The sequence below is a fragment of the Schistocerca nitens genome, chromosome 2, assembly GCF_023898315.1.
Source record: "Schistocerca nitens isolate TAMUIC-IGC-003100 chromosome 2, iqSchNite1.1, whole genome shotgun sequence".
Classification (NCBI taxonomy): domain Eukaryota; kingdom Metazoa; phylum Arthropoda; class Insecta; order Orthoptera; family Acrididae; genus Schistocerca; species Schistocerca nitens.
The window spans coordinates 138,990,753-139,004,516 of record NC_064615.1 but is presented as its reverse complement, the minus strand read 5'-3'; the positions used below and the strand labels follow the sequence as shown (position 1 = coordinate 139,004,516).

Genomic DNA, 13,764 nt, shown 5'->3' with positions numbered 1-13,764 from the left:
TGAATTTGAGTCTGACTGTGAATAGAGGAGCAGGCTAGGTGAATTAAAGTTGCTTATCATATGTTTTTACAAGCCACCTGATTTCTCCATAACAGGTGTAGAATCATCCAAGGAAAGTCTTGCTCAGTAGTGCAGAAATACCCAGATCCTGCAGTATTACTTGAGTTTACTTTAATCTACCAAGTATATAATCGGAGGTAGTATGAACAGACAGTCTTGTTGAAGTACTTTTGAATATGTTTCCTGAAAACTGCCTTGAACAATTAGACAACCCACTCACAATGGAAATATTGTAGACCTTGTAACTACAAAAGGCCTGACTCTTTATCAACAGTGTCAGTATAGAGACAGGAATTAGTGATTACTATGTCGTCATAGTGATGATGATTTCTGAAGTTAATAAATCCATCAAGAAGGCTGGGAAAGTATTTATACTAAAAAAATCACATAAGCAGTTGTTAGCATCCGATTTAGACAATGAATGAACATCATTTACTTCTAATATGACAGACAGAGGAATTATGGTAAATGTTTAAAATGATTGTAAATCGCGGTCTTAAGGGTGTATGCGAAGTAAGTGGATTACAAATGGAAAGGACACTCTGTGGTTTAATAATCAAATTTGGGAAATGCTGAAGAAACATTGTTGCACTCTTGGTTAAAAAAAGAATGCATAAATTTTGACAGGCAGAAGTTAGTAGAAATTTGTGTGTCTGTAACGAGATCAGTGTGCAAAGCATAAAACTTCCATTGTGATATCTTTGCAAAAGAAAATTCTGCTCATACATAATCACTAAGTGAATTAAAGGCTTCTATACAGTCACTTGGCGACCAATCTGGGGTGCCGTTAGAAGAGAGCAAAAGGATAGCTGAAGTTTTAAATTTCACGTTTAAGAAATCATTCATGCAGGAGGATCATACAAAAATAATGTCAGTTGACTGCCATACAGACTCCCACATGGAGGTCATAGAAATAGGCATCTGTACTGTAGAGAAACGACTGATAGTCGAAAACAAAAAGTCACCAGGATCAGATGGAATTCGAATTTGGTTTTGCAGACAGCACTCTACTGTATTGGCCCCTTAGTTAGCTTGCAGTTATGACTCTCACCCAGTGCAAAGTCCCAGGCAACTGGAAAAAAGTGCAGGTGGATCCTGTATACAGAGGGGTCCAGAAAAAATGTAGACACTCTTTGATAGTTAATATCTGTGGAATAAAATGACATAATTGCAGTTTTGTGCAGTAGCATACCCTGTTGTTTTCTCAACAGATCTTGACCCGTTTTCAAGCAGAGGACAGTGCAACAATGAATGAAGTAAGATTGTCATTTTACTAACACAAGGCCTTATTGAAGTAGTATTGGAAGTATGAAAACATGGTGGAAGTACAACAGCAGTGGTATAATGTGTATGGAACTCAGCCACCAACACTTACAACAGCTTATCATATTCAGGTTGAATTTGAAGCTGACAGTACTGTTCAGGATATGCATAAGGAAAGCAACCAGAAACATCAACAGATCCAGCTTCCAGTGCTGCTGTGTTGCAACGTTTTACTAGCTCACCTCAGAAATCTGTGAAGCAGGCTACACATGGATGCGAGGTAAGCCAATCAAGTGTACAATCAATTCTGAAAGTAAGTGGAAAGTGTGCATGCCAAGATTGCTGTGCCTCCATCATGTTTTTGTACTTCCAGTACCACTTCAATATGACTGTGTAGCTCAGCCAACAATCTTTCTGCATTCAGTACTGCACTGTCATCTAGTGGGAAATGCACACAAAGATTTGTTGAGAAAACAATAGACAATGTTACTATGCAAAACTACAACGATGTCATATTTGTTCCAAAGATATTAAATATTAAAGAGTGTCTACACTTTTCTGGGCCCCTCTGTATCATCCCCTACACTCCTTGGAGTATGGGACCCCATCATCATCATCATCATCATCATCATCATCATCATCATCATCATCCTTAACATTGGTTTGCTTTAGAATTAACACAGTATGTGTGTGAATACAATAAATTTCATTGAGTCATAAAAGTTTCCATCCACAAATCAGCACAGGTTCAAAAAGCATCGATCATATGGAACATAGCTTGCCTTCTTCTCACATGATGCGCTATAAACTGCAGGTGGAAGACAACAGGCAGATTCTGTATTCCAGATTTCTGGAAAGAGTTGACACAGTGTCACATGGTAGACTGTTTATGAAGGTCCGAGCATATGGTTCAGGTTCCCAGATAAGTGAGTGGCTCGAGACATTTTAAGTAATGAAATCCAGTACATTGTCCTTGATGGCGAGTTTTCATCAGAGACAAGGGTATCGTCAGGAGTGCTCCAGGGAAGTATGACAGGAGCATTCTCGTTATATATGTATATAAATGATGTGATGGACAGGGTGATCAATAATTTACAGCTGTTTGCTGATGGCACTGTTGTGTGCAGGAAGGTGTCATCATTGAGTAGCCTTTGGAAGATACAACGTGACTTAGACAAATTTTCTACTTGGCGTGATGGACGACGGCCTGCTCTAAATATGGAAAATTGTAGGCTAATGCGAATGAGTAGCAAAAACAGTCCTATAACATTTGAATACAGCATTAGCTGGGTGCTGCTTGACACAGTTACATTGATTAAATATCCAGGTGATATGAAATGGAATGAGTTTATCGGATTGGCATTAGGGGAGGTGAATGCTAGACTTCATTTTAGTGAGAGAATTGTGGGAAAGTGTAATGCATCCATAAAGGAGCTTATCAGATTGGTAGTAGGGAAGATGAATGCTGGACTTCGTTTTACTGGTAGAATATTGGGAAAGTGTAGCTCGTCCATAAAGGAGATGGCATATAGAACACTATTGCGATTCATTCTTGAGCACTGTTAGTTTGTTTGGGTTCCCCACCAGGTCAGATTAAAGGAAGCCTTCAAAGCAATTCAGAGGCATCCTGCTAGATTTGTTAGCAGTAAGTTTGATCAACCTGCAAGTATTACAGAGATGCTTTGTGAACTCAAATGGGAATCCCTGGAGGGAAGACGATGCTCATTTCAAGAGGTACTTTTGCCGAAATTTAGAGAACCGGTAGAACATTTCTGCTGCCACCAACTTACATTTCACATAAGAACCAAGAATGTAAGGTGCAAGAAGTTAGGGCTCATATAAAGACATTTATACAGTTGTTTTTCTCTCATTCTATTTGCAAATGGAACAAGAAAGAAAATGACTAGTTGTCATACGTGGTACCCTCCACCATCACCCTATGGTGGCTCTTGGAGCATATATGTAGATGTACGAGGGTGGTCTGAAAAATTCTTGGCCTGGTAGTGAAAATGACAATTTATGCATTCAAAGAAGTTTTATTTTTCATCATAATCTCCTCTAATATCATCCAGCAGTATTCCAATGCCATTATCCCATCTTTGTAGTGTTACTCCGGAAGTGTTACAGAGTACCTATCTATAGTCCTGACCAGTTTCCTTCAGTTTTGACCAAAGATGGAAGTCCAAGGGAGCCAAATCTGGGAAATAGAGTGAATATACCAGCACTTCATAGTGCAAATCCCTCAATTTCCCCATTACCAAGGCACTGTTGTGGGCAGGTGCATTGTCCTGATGGAAGATTATTTTTTCATTCTACAAGCTGAGTCTGCTTTCACAAATGCATGCATCCAGTTTTGCTAGGAGTTGGTAGTAGTATTCTCCAGTTATGGTTTTGCCTTTTCCAGAGTAGTCAATCGACAAAATCCCTTTTGCATCCCAAAACATGACGCCATGGTCTTTCCCCTTCTTTAGAGCTGAAGAACTGCCTTCTAGCCACTGCATAGACTGCTGTTTGCACTCAGTTGTGTGGTGGCGAATCCATGTTTCATGCACTGTAATGTATCAGTGCAAGAAAGTCACTTCTGTTCTTTTTAAAACACAAGCTAATTTTGGAAGGTGTCTAGCAAATATATTTGTGATCTGGAGTGAGCACACCTGGCACTCACCTTGTGCTTTCTCATGTTCAATTTCTGGTGCAAGATATGACTAACACATTCCTTTAATATCCATAGAGCATTAGCAATTTAATGCACCTTTGTATGCCGATATTCCAAAATCATGTTGTGCACTTTGTTGATGATGTCTAGTGTGCGTGTGCTTTTTGAATGTTCTTTGTGGGTATTGTTTTGGATGCTTTCATGGCCATGTTTAAACTTGGCTACCCATTTTGTCACAGTGGAAATTGAAGGTGAAGAGCCACTGTACATATGTGCAAGCCGCAAATGAATTACTGTATGTGTTAAACCTTCTTTTATGAAGAATTTAATCACTGCACAATACTCGGTTTTTTCCATTTTCAACACCACACTCACCACATCTGTTTCAAACTACTTCCTAAAGTCATCTGCTGCCTCGAATGACTTGCAATTTTATGTGGTGGCTACTAACACGTGTACCAATGTAAGGGAGAAAAGAGCATGTGAGTAGTGTTGCAGTCTCTGGGCAGGCCATCATAGAAGTAGATGTAGAAAGGTTCATGTGATGAAACTATTGCATAGGGACAGAGGGATGGAATTTGTATCCTAATAGGTGTAGAATGAAAGGAAAAGGAAGATTTGAGAATGTAAGGACCTAATAAAGACAGAGGAGAGACCCAAAAGACTGGTACCCTTCCTGCCCCCAGCCCAACAGCTGACTACCTACCAGTGTGGTGTTCTTCACTGGTGGGCCAGAGAATAGTGGTGTTCATCAATCCTTGATAATGTTCACCACCAGCTTCACCCGCTCGACCCCCCCCCCCCCCCCCATAGGTCCTGAAAAGTGGTCCCTACTATGGAATGCCGACGGAAAGTGTAGTGCAGTTACCTTCTTTGATTTCCAAAGAGAAACAGAATAAAAGTAAACTTAAGACAGCAATACTAGGATCATATGCTTGATTATTTAAGAAAGAGATAACTATTCTTTTATCTAAAATGATAATGATTTCTACTTAACAACTAAGTAAAACTCCCCACTCCTAAAAAAAATTTGACAACCCATTACACTCATTCAAAAATAAATAAATAAATAAATAAATAAAACAAAGAAAGAAAATAAATAAAGAGAAAGAGGGATACAACACCTTTCCCATAAAACTAATTCAAACTACAGCTAGCTTCCTGTTAATCAAATGCTTTCTTTTTTTGAAATTATTACCAATAAAATAGCGGAAAATCTCTTACCCTGTCAGTTTCTTAACTGTACATATCACACAGCATGATTATGTTGCAATTCACTCTTAAGTGATTATTATAAGGTGCATGGAACCACTTGGACTATTGCTCTATTAACATGAAAGATTTCTGGGTATGGAACTGTGTCACTGTGTAAATATAAGGGGGCAGACAATTGAAAACGAGACAGGCTGTATAAGGAGCATGACATTGCGGTTGATAACGTAGTTGTAGGTGTGCGTATAGAAGTGCCCTCTATTGGGAGTCTGGAAGGAATAGTGCAAATGTTTCCTGCTGTACCATTTGTCTGTTAGATATGCTCGACACGAGATCAGTGAGATGTGTGTGCGTTTGACATCTCTGTGGAGGCTGGGACAGAGGAACAGCGAGCTGATGTATGGTTTCTGATTGCAGAAGCAGTGTTAGCAACTGAAATTCGTGCCTGAATCCCTGCTGAGTATAGCGAACACAGTATGTCGTGTGTGTGTGTGTGTGTGTGTGTGTGTGTGATAAACTATTTTGAGGTCATGGGTTATTGAAAGAAAGCAGTGGGTCAAGATTAGCTCATTATGTCATTACCCCTCCTGCAGTTGCTGTGAAAATCTATGCACAGTGGGTTCTCCACAGTCCGATGGAGGAGCAGAAGTTGAACAGAATGTTGACATCACTGTAGCATCTGGAACAGTATGACAATGAAAAATATCATTTCCTGTTTCGTATTGTTGGGGTAGATGAAACATGGTGTCATCATTTCGAGCTAGAGAGCAAGTGTCAGAGCCAGCAATGGATTCATTCCCACTGCAAAAATCCAAAGTGCTCAGAACCATTTGAACCACTGATGTGGCACATGTTTACAGGCAACAGTCCAACGAATATCATGTGAACAACTCGTTGCACCAACGCTGACCTCTTGTGGTATTCCAAGGACTTTTCAAACCACCCTTGTAGAAATTGTGCACCTACATGCACATTATTACTGAGTTGCCAATATCTCCAATATAGATTCCTCCAGACACTCAGTCCACCTTCTATGTGCCTAGAGTGTCCAAAGCATCTTTCTTGTCCTTGGTGGAGCCTGTCACATGCAGACTCTGCAGGTGTTCTAGAAGACTGGCTGGATTGATTTGGGGTTGTAACCATTAGCCAAGAAAGTTGGTCGCAGCCTTTTAAGGTTTTATATAGTGAGCATCACTTAGGTGCTGTTTGTGAATAGCCTGAGAACAGATGACCAAGTTGTTCTACCATGAGTAGTGGTGTGATTACACATCTAAATATCTGTGGTCCATATGTTTTGGCTCTGTGTCATCCATTGCCCTGTATTTTTTTGTAGCTACTTAAAGTGTGAACTGGATCATCTTGTGTATTTTGATCAGATATTTTTGAAAACTGAAGCACCGTGGGGCCACATTGGGAATGAATATGGACATGAAATACACCAGTAGACACAGGCGAGGCCATTGCAACCATGGCCAAAATGTTTCTTTCATCAGTGATAGTTAACTTACAGTATGATGTGGTACGATAACCGGAAACTTTCATGCTGACTGACTCCAGCTGCAGAAACCTGCACTACTATATTACCCTACTGTTCCATCCTCAAATAGCCAGTGGGAAAAGTGACCATCTAAATCTGCCCATGAAAGGTTTGATTTTCATTTTATCATGATAATCATTACTCCCTGTGTAGGTGGGAGTCAACAAAATGTTTTGGCTTTTGGAAGAGGAAGTTGGTGATGGTAATTTTGTGAAAATACCTTGTCGAAAAGACCACCACCTTTGTTTTAATGATTATCATCCTGTCTCGCATGTCACTTGCATAAAACTGTCTCCCTTACTTCATGGTAATCCAAAATGAGCTGCCCTTCTTTGAACTTTTTTAATGCCCCCCGTCACTCTTACCTGATACGTATCCCGTACCACACACCAATATTCCAGAAGAGGGTGTACAAGTGTAACATGGTCTCTTCAATAGGTTTGATGCATCATTAAGTGTTATGCCAGTAAAATGCAAACTCAGTCAAGAATCCGAGAGACCACCTGGATGAAGCTGCTTGTGTTGTGAATCCTCAACCAAGTAATCTAGCACAGCTGGCCACAACTCTGGAGTTCGCTGGCTCCACATACCTGTTGGTATCTTCTGGAACTTAGCAAAAGGTGATTACTCAGACTTTTGACATGTGGTCTCATGGCAATTTGATAGTGTAGTATGGATAAATAAGAGGGTGAAAAGCCATATCCTTGTCCTGCATTTATTCTACCAAACTGATAATTTGTCATCGTTCTTGATGCAGATTAAATCTGTTGTTTAAAGAAATGTATCTATTATCAAACAGTTGCTGGGACATAATCATTTGCCAGAACCTAAAATAATTTATGTTGGCTGTATCAAAAGCTTTTTTGAGGTCGATGAAGGCAATATGTGCCTTTACATTAAATTCTCTGTTTTTCTGGTAGCAATTTCAGTGAAAAACATCCTTTCCATCATGATCTTTCTTTTTGAAAGTCATTTGGCTCCTCGCATATGATGGGTTCATAGTGTCTTTATAATTTCTTTTTGATGATGATGGCAAAAATTTTATATGCCCAGCTCGATAACCTTATTTCGAGGTAGTTGCCACAGCTTTTTGGCTGTGGGCATGTGCGTTTGGGAACTTGTGTGCTTGGGTGTGTTAATGTGTGTGCTTCTATTAGAGGAAGAGCAAGAGCTTAGAAGTTAGTATATGTCGTCACAGTTGCATGTTTCTATGCACCACACATCAGTCAGCTATAGGCGAGTGCTTGCCTTTATTTTATGTATCATATGAAAGAAGTTTAGGGATCTGTCTTATAAATGAATTGCTGGCATGTTTAAACAGCCATAGATTGACTGAATCTAATAAGAGGTTCTCATGTTCCAGAATCTATTGTCTTAAGGGGCTCCGGAAAGGCTCAAAATCATGAAAAGTTCAATTTTTACTTTTTGCGTTTTCTGAATCTGCAGACTATTACCTTTTAATAGATATATAATTTATTCAATTCCGAAGACTACTACTATTTTTAAATTTTTTTTGAAATGTGTTCTACATGGGCGTGACCCACTGTGGCGCTGTTAAACTGCTGTCAAATGGTGTTATTATTAACGTCCGTGTTCATCAGGTACATTTTAGTGATGTGAGATAAAGAATGTGTTGTGGCTAACCTGTGATGGTTCAATATATATCGCTGGTGTGATTGTCGATTGTTTCATGTTTATTTACTCTGTCGTTATCTCGAAAATATTCATAATTAATTCTGTTTCTTGAGTCTCTGTTTTGTTGAAGTATAATAATGAGTAAAAGTAAAGTTATTAGAAATCCTCTGAAGGCTTTTAAGAAAAGGAGAAATGTTGGAAAGCCAAAGGTATGTGTTATTACTGTAAACAATAAAGACGATAATCAAGTGAGTGAACCTAACCTCTCAAGTACACCTGCCCTTAGCAGTCAAAGTGGGAAAGAAAATACTTCACAGAAGAAGCTTGGTTCAATGAGTGAAAACTATGAATGTTTTATCGGCGAATCGGATGTGAATGAAATATTTGATATGTCGGTTCTCAAAGGAATTTTTTCAAACTGTGTAAGATGTATTCATTGTAGTGAAGTTGGTCTGGAACTCTCCATAATAAAGCACGTAGGACTTGCTAGTGAAATACAACTGAAATGTGATAAGTGTTCATACATGACCACCTTTTGGAAAAGTGTTGCAGTAACTGCAACTGAAGAAAATGGTAGCAAAATCTACAAACACAACATTAGATTTGTTTATTCCTTGCGTTCAGTTGGTAAGGGTGCTACTGCAGGTGCAATTTTCTGTGGCATCATGAATCTTCCAAATCCCCCAACCAAGTTTACGACCTATAATAAATTAATAGGGTCTAAAGTAGAAGATGTCTGTATAGAATCTATGAAGAACGCTGTGGAAGAGGCAGTAATGGAAAATAATGGTAACAGAGATTTGACTGCAGCGTTCGATGGTACCTGGCATAAACGGGGACACACATCTCTTCATGGTGTAGTATCTGCCACCAGTATGTATACAGGGAAAGTTTTAGATGTAGCAGTAGTATCAAAGTATTGTAGATGTCCACAAAAATATAAAGGTACACATGAAAATAATTGCAAAGCTAACTATAGTGGCAGTAGTGGAGGAATGTAAGTGGCTGGTGTTGCCAGTATATTCCAGCGTTCTGAGGCGTGTGATAAAGAGCGATATGTTAATTACCTTGGTGACAGTGATTCTAAAAGTTTCAAACATGTTCAAGTACTGAAGCCCTATAGTGATGATGTTGTAGTGCAGAAATTTGAGTGTATTGGACACGTACAGAAGCGAATGGGAACAGGACTTCGGCGACTGAAAGCTTCGTACAAAAAACAAAAACTAAAACTCAGTGATGGTAAAGGGTTGGATGGGAAGGCAAGGTTAACTGACAGTGTAATTGACAAAATACAGAACTATTATGGAATGGCTATTAGGCAAAATACACAAAGTGTCGACGAAATGAAGAAGGCTGTTTGGGCTCTTTTTTTTTCATACTTCTTCAATCGATGAAAATCCCCAACATAGCTTGTGTCCCAAAGAAGAAGACAGTTGGTGTAAATATAACAAAGGATTGCTAACTGGTGAAGTGTACACTCATAAGCATAGTCTGCCTCATGCAATAATGGAGGTGATAAAACCTATTTTCAGAGACTTAGCAGCACCTGAACTGTTGAAAAAGTGTATTCACGGAAAATCTCAAAACCCCAATGAAAGTGTAAATAGTGTTATATGGTCGAGAATCCCCAAGACTGTATTTGTTGGAATAGAAACACTTCACTTTGGTGTGTAAGATGCTGTTGCGACTTTCAATGATGGCAACATTGTAAGGTGCAAGGTATTTAGAAATATGGGAATGAAGATAGGTTGTAACATGGTACAAGCGATGCTGGCTTTAGACAAGGAACGCCTTCGGGCTGCAGACAGGGCTGTAAAGAGTCTAGAAATACAAGCAAGAGTAAACAGGAGGAGGAACAAGAGGAAGCTGGAGGAGGAGTTTGCAGAGGATGAAGATAATCCATCCTATGGACCTGGAATGCACTAAAAAGTTAATCCAATCTTTGTCGCTCGATTCCCAAAACTTTTATTTTCTCATACTAATTACATGTTTTCTAATGATCTTCCAAACATATTTGTTTCAAACTTTCAGTAAATGTTACACAGTACCTTCTGTATAATTTAACACAGCCTTTTTTCCAAAAAACTGTATATTTTTGAATATATAAATAAAAAATTGCAATAAAATGTTGTGAATTTTCATTACAGTTGAAAAAAAATCATCTTTAATAACTTAACTAAAATTTTGTAAAATCCCTGTGTTAAGTTGTAGCCCATATTCCACTAAATAATCTGTAAAAAGTTCAACTTCCTACCTCAAATACTTTGTGAGGAAAGATGTAATTTATAAGCGTTATTTTAACATTGCAAGTATAGGGCGTTCCGGAGCCCCTTTAAGTACTGCAGCCATTTAGGTAAAGGAATGATATTTACTTTCACTATTTAGCTTCCTATAATTTTGAATGTTTGTTGTTGGAGTCTGTAAATATCATGTTTTAAATGGACCACAAATTCTTCCCAGTCTGCCTGTGTCTTCCGTGTGTTTCTCTTTTAGCAGTTGCTCTCTTTGTATGAAATTATATTTTGCCTTCCTGCTCCCTTGTTGACAGATATTTCACAAATGCTTTTAGTCCTCCATAGCTTTGTTGGCATTATCATTCCATTTTCTCACTCCTGTCTTCCTATGCCATTTTACTTTCTGGCAAGGCTTTGATCGGCAGCTTCTCTCTTAGAGTTTATTGGAGAGCCTTCCAGTCATCCTTTGACTATTCTTTTGTAGACGAGATTCTCACTAGCTCATAAAGTTATTTTTGCTGTAACAAAGTATTCTGTGATCTCTCAAAAGGCTTATGTGTGGGCAAATTCTTTATTCATAGTCAGTTTGTTGTACTTCTTTTTATGCCTTCTTGGCCTAATTAGTATGGAGCTTACTAGAAGGTAGCGATCAGATTCAGTTTCAGGACCTCTAAACACTCTTGCATATAATACCATATCAGCCACTTTGTTTTAGAATTTAATCTTTTATTGATCTGAGGTTCCTGGCTTCCCAAGTGAATTTGTGGCTCACTTCATATTGAACATTGTGTTCATAATTCTGAGCTGGTTATATAGCACAAAATTAATTAATCTGTACTCATTACTATTGCAAATTTCTTCCCTATGAGGGTTTACTCACTGCTCAGTTTTGGTTTCACCTACCAGATTACTACGATCATATCGGACTTACTGATTTTGCTAATGCTCTTCTGTAAACAACAATGGAATTTGTCACTTCCTTCTTTCACTTTTTCAACCAGAGCATAGATACCAATCACTAGGTGTAGTCTCATAATAGATTTAGTCGAAGTTGAATTATCGTTCACTCCAGAAACTGTAGCTGTCAGTTGTTGGTGTGAAGCATTTATGTACCACAAGCACGACTCCAGCTTTTGCTATTGGTTTCTGATCAACTCCGTTGTAGAACTGTAAGTGATTTGGAATCTAATTCAAATCTCTCAATTTCTTCTTTGTTACCAATGTCACTGCTATTGAAATTGCTTTTTTTGCCAGTATGTCATCTAGCTGGTCTGTTTTATGGGATATGCCTTTTCATTACTTAGAATAATCTGCTTTTTCCATGCATTATCCTTTTTCATAGCTGAATCATCATCATGTTGGCCAATTCAATATTTTCCAGTCGAGACTTGAAAGCATGAAGTTGTGTCCTTACAGGCGGTTGCTGGCAGATAGTGAGTCCAGTGATGGGGCTGCCATCTTGTAGTTTCTGGACCAGCTTTGGAAGTTATTTCAGCCTTCCTGCAGATTGAGAATAACACTGTTGGTTGCCACCTCTAAGCTGAGGGACAGATACTACCCAGGGGATTTGAGATACTTTCTCCACTTCATCCATAATTGGGGTGCATGGTTCTCTTCTGGCTTCAGAACTGTTGACTATCTTCACCTGTAATCCTGATAAGGGCCCTTACAAAGTACCACCATTGAGGCCAGCTGGACAAAGGCTTAAAAAATTTGTACAGGCACCATTTAGTCAACCTGTGTTGCTTGCTATCACATTTGACAAGAAAGTGCCTCTATTTTTGTCAGTCATACCTCACTTCTTCTCTGTTTCATCAAGAGCCAGTGCTTGCTCTTCTCCTGAAGATGCTGGGATTTCAGGGGCTCCCAGCAATTGATCCTTGCCTTGAAACATTACTGTTTTTGCCAATTTTCAACACCTTTGAGTGCTTGGAGCAGTTTTTCGTCCCACTGCAACACTAGTTTTTGGCAGTCACTATGTTTAAATCTATACTATGTTTCTGTGTATCTTGCTTCTCTCATCTTCATGAGGCATTGAATAGTGTGATATTGCTAGGTTCCACAAATAGATCTTTTTCTAGTCACCATAGAGTTTTAGTAATTTATCAACACTGGTCAGCTCATTTATCATGAATTTGTGCTTTTCTATAAAAAAATTAAAACATTTTGAGTCATCAGTGCTACAAATTACTTTGTTGTAAGCTTTACAGTTTTTAGATTGAAGAAATAATCATTAGAAAATTGCCCATTTGAGGGCAGTTTTGCTCAGATGAATTGATTAGGAATGTAACAAACAATGATGATGTAAAAATGATTCCGTAATTTGTGTTTCAAACTGTGGGAGGAATCTGATATTATTTTATAAGTCTAGGAAGAACAGGTCATAACAGTCCCTTTACATGAGTGACACACATTGAATTAAAAAATCATGCATCTTCGATTCCAAAACAAATAAACCAAGATATAACATAATAAAATTAAATTAGTTATACTATATTAATAATGTTGATAATAGTGTGTCTAATAACAACAGTATAATGTCTATTAACAACAGTATAAGTTTAATTATATTTATGAAAAGTTGTGTAACATAATTCACAAGGAAACATTGTGTTTTTTGACATCAAATTCACAGTAGCAACTCAGATGGTACTGGAAATAAGAAAATGGTTAGATAAATTAAATAAAGCATACATTACTTACTATTAAGGGTCTCTGAAAGTGATTGCAAATGAAAAATCTAAAAGAAATTATCCAAAGGAATGACTTGGGTGAAATGTTTCAAACTGTATGGTCATTTTGGGCTGCCATCTGCCATTCAGTTGTTTAATTAAACAAATATTTTGTACAAATTGTTTCTTTCTTGATTGGAACATTTTTTTGGGGAAGGAGGGGTGGGGGGATGAGCTTTTAATAAATTGAAAAATAAAGGCCATCCTAATGCACAAGTATGATGTTACACTTGCAGGGCCAGAAGATCTGAATTTATTCTTTGTGGGGACTGTATAAGTACAAGAATAAAATTTAGGAATAGTGCTTTTATGAAAAGAGTGCTAGTGAAATAATTGAAAGCATCAACATATAGGCAAAGGAAATTGGATTATTGTGAAATGTTGAGAAACTAAGGAAGCATTTCCACAGAAAATGGTAAAGTTAAATAGCAATAA

The 13,764-nt window shown here is 38.1% G+C and overlaps 1 protein-coding gene across 1 annotated transcript in view; it reads left to right on the top strand.

The window, feature by feature from the left end:
* Positions 1 to 13,764, top strand: part of LOC126235837 (TBC1 domain family member 20) — a 155,167-nt gene that overhangs the window by 73,297 nt on the left and 68,106 nt on the right. The gene's annotated exons all lie outside the window — the stretch shown is intronic.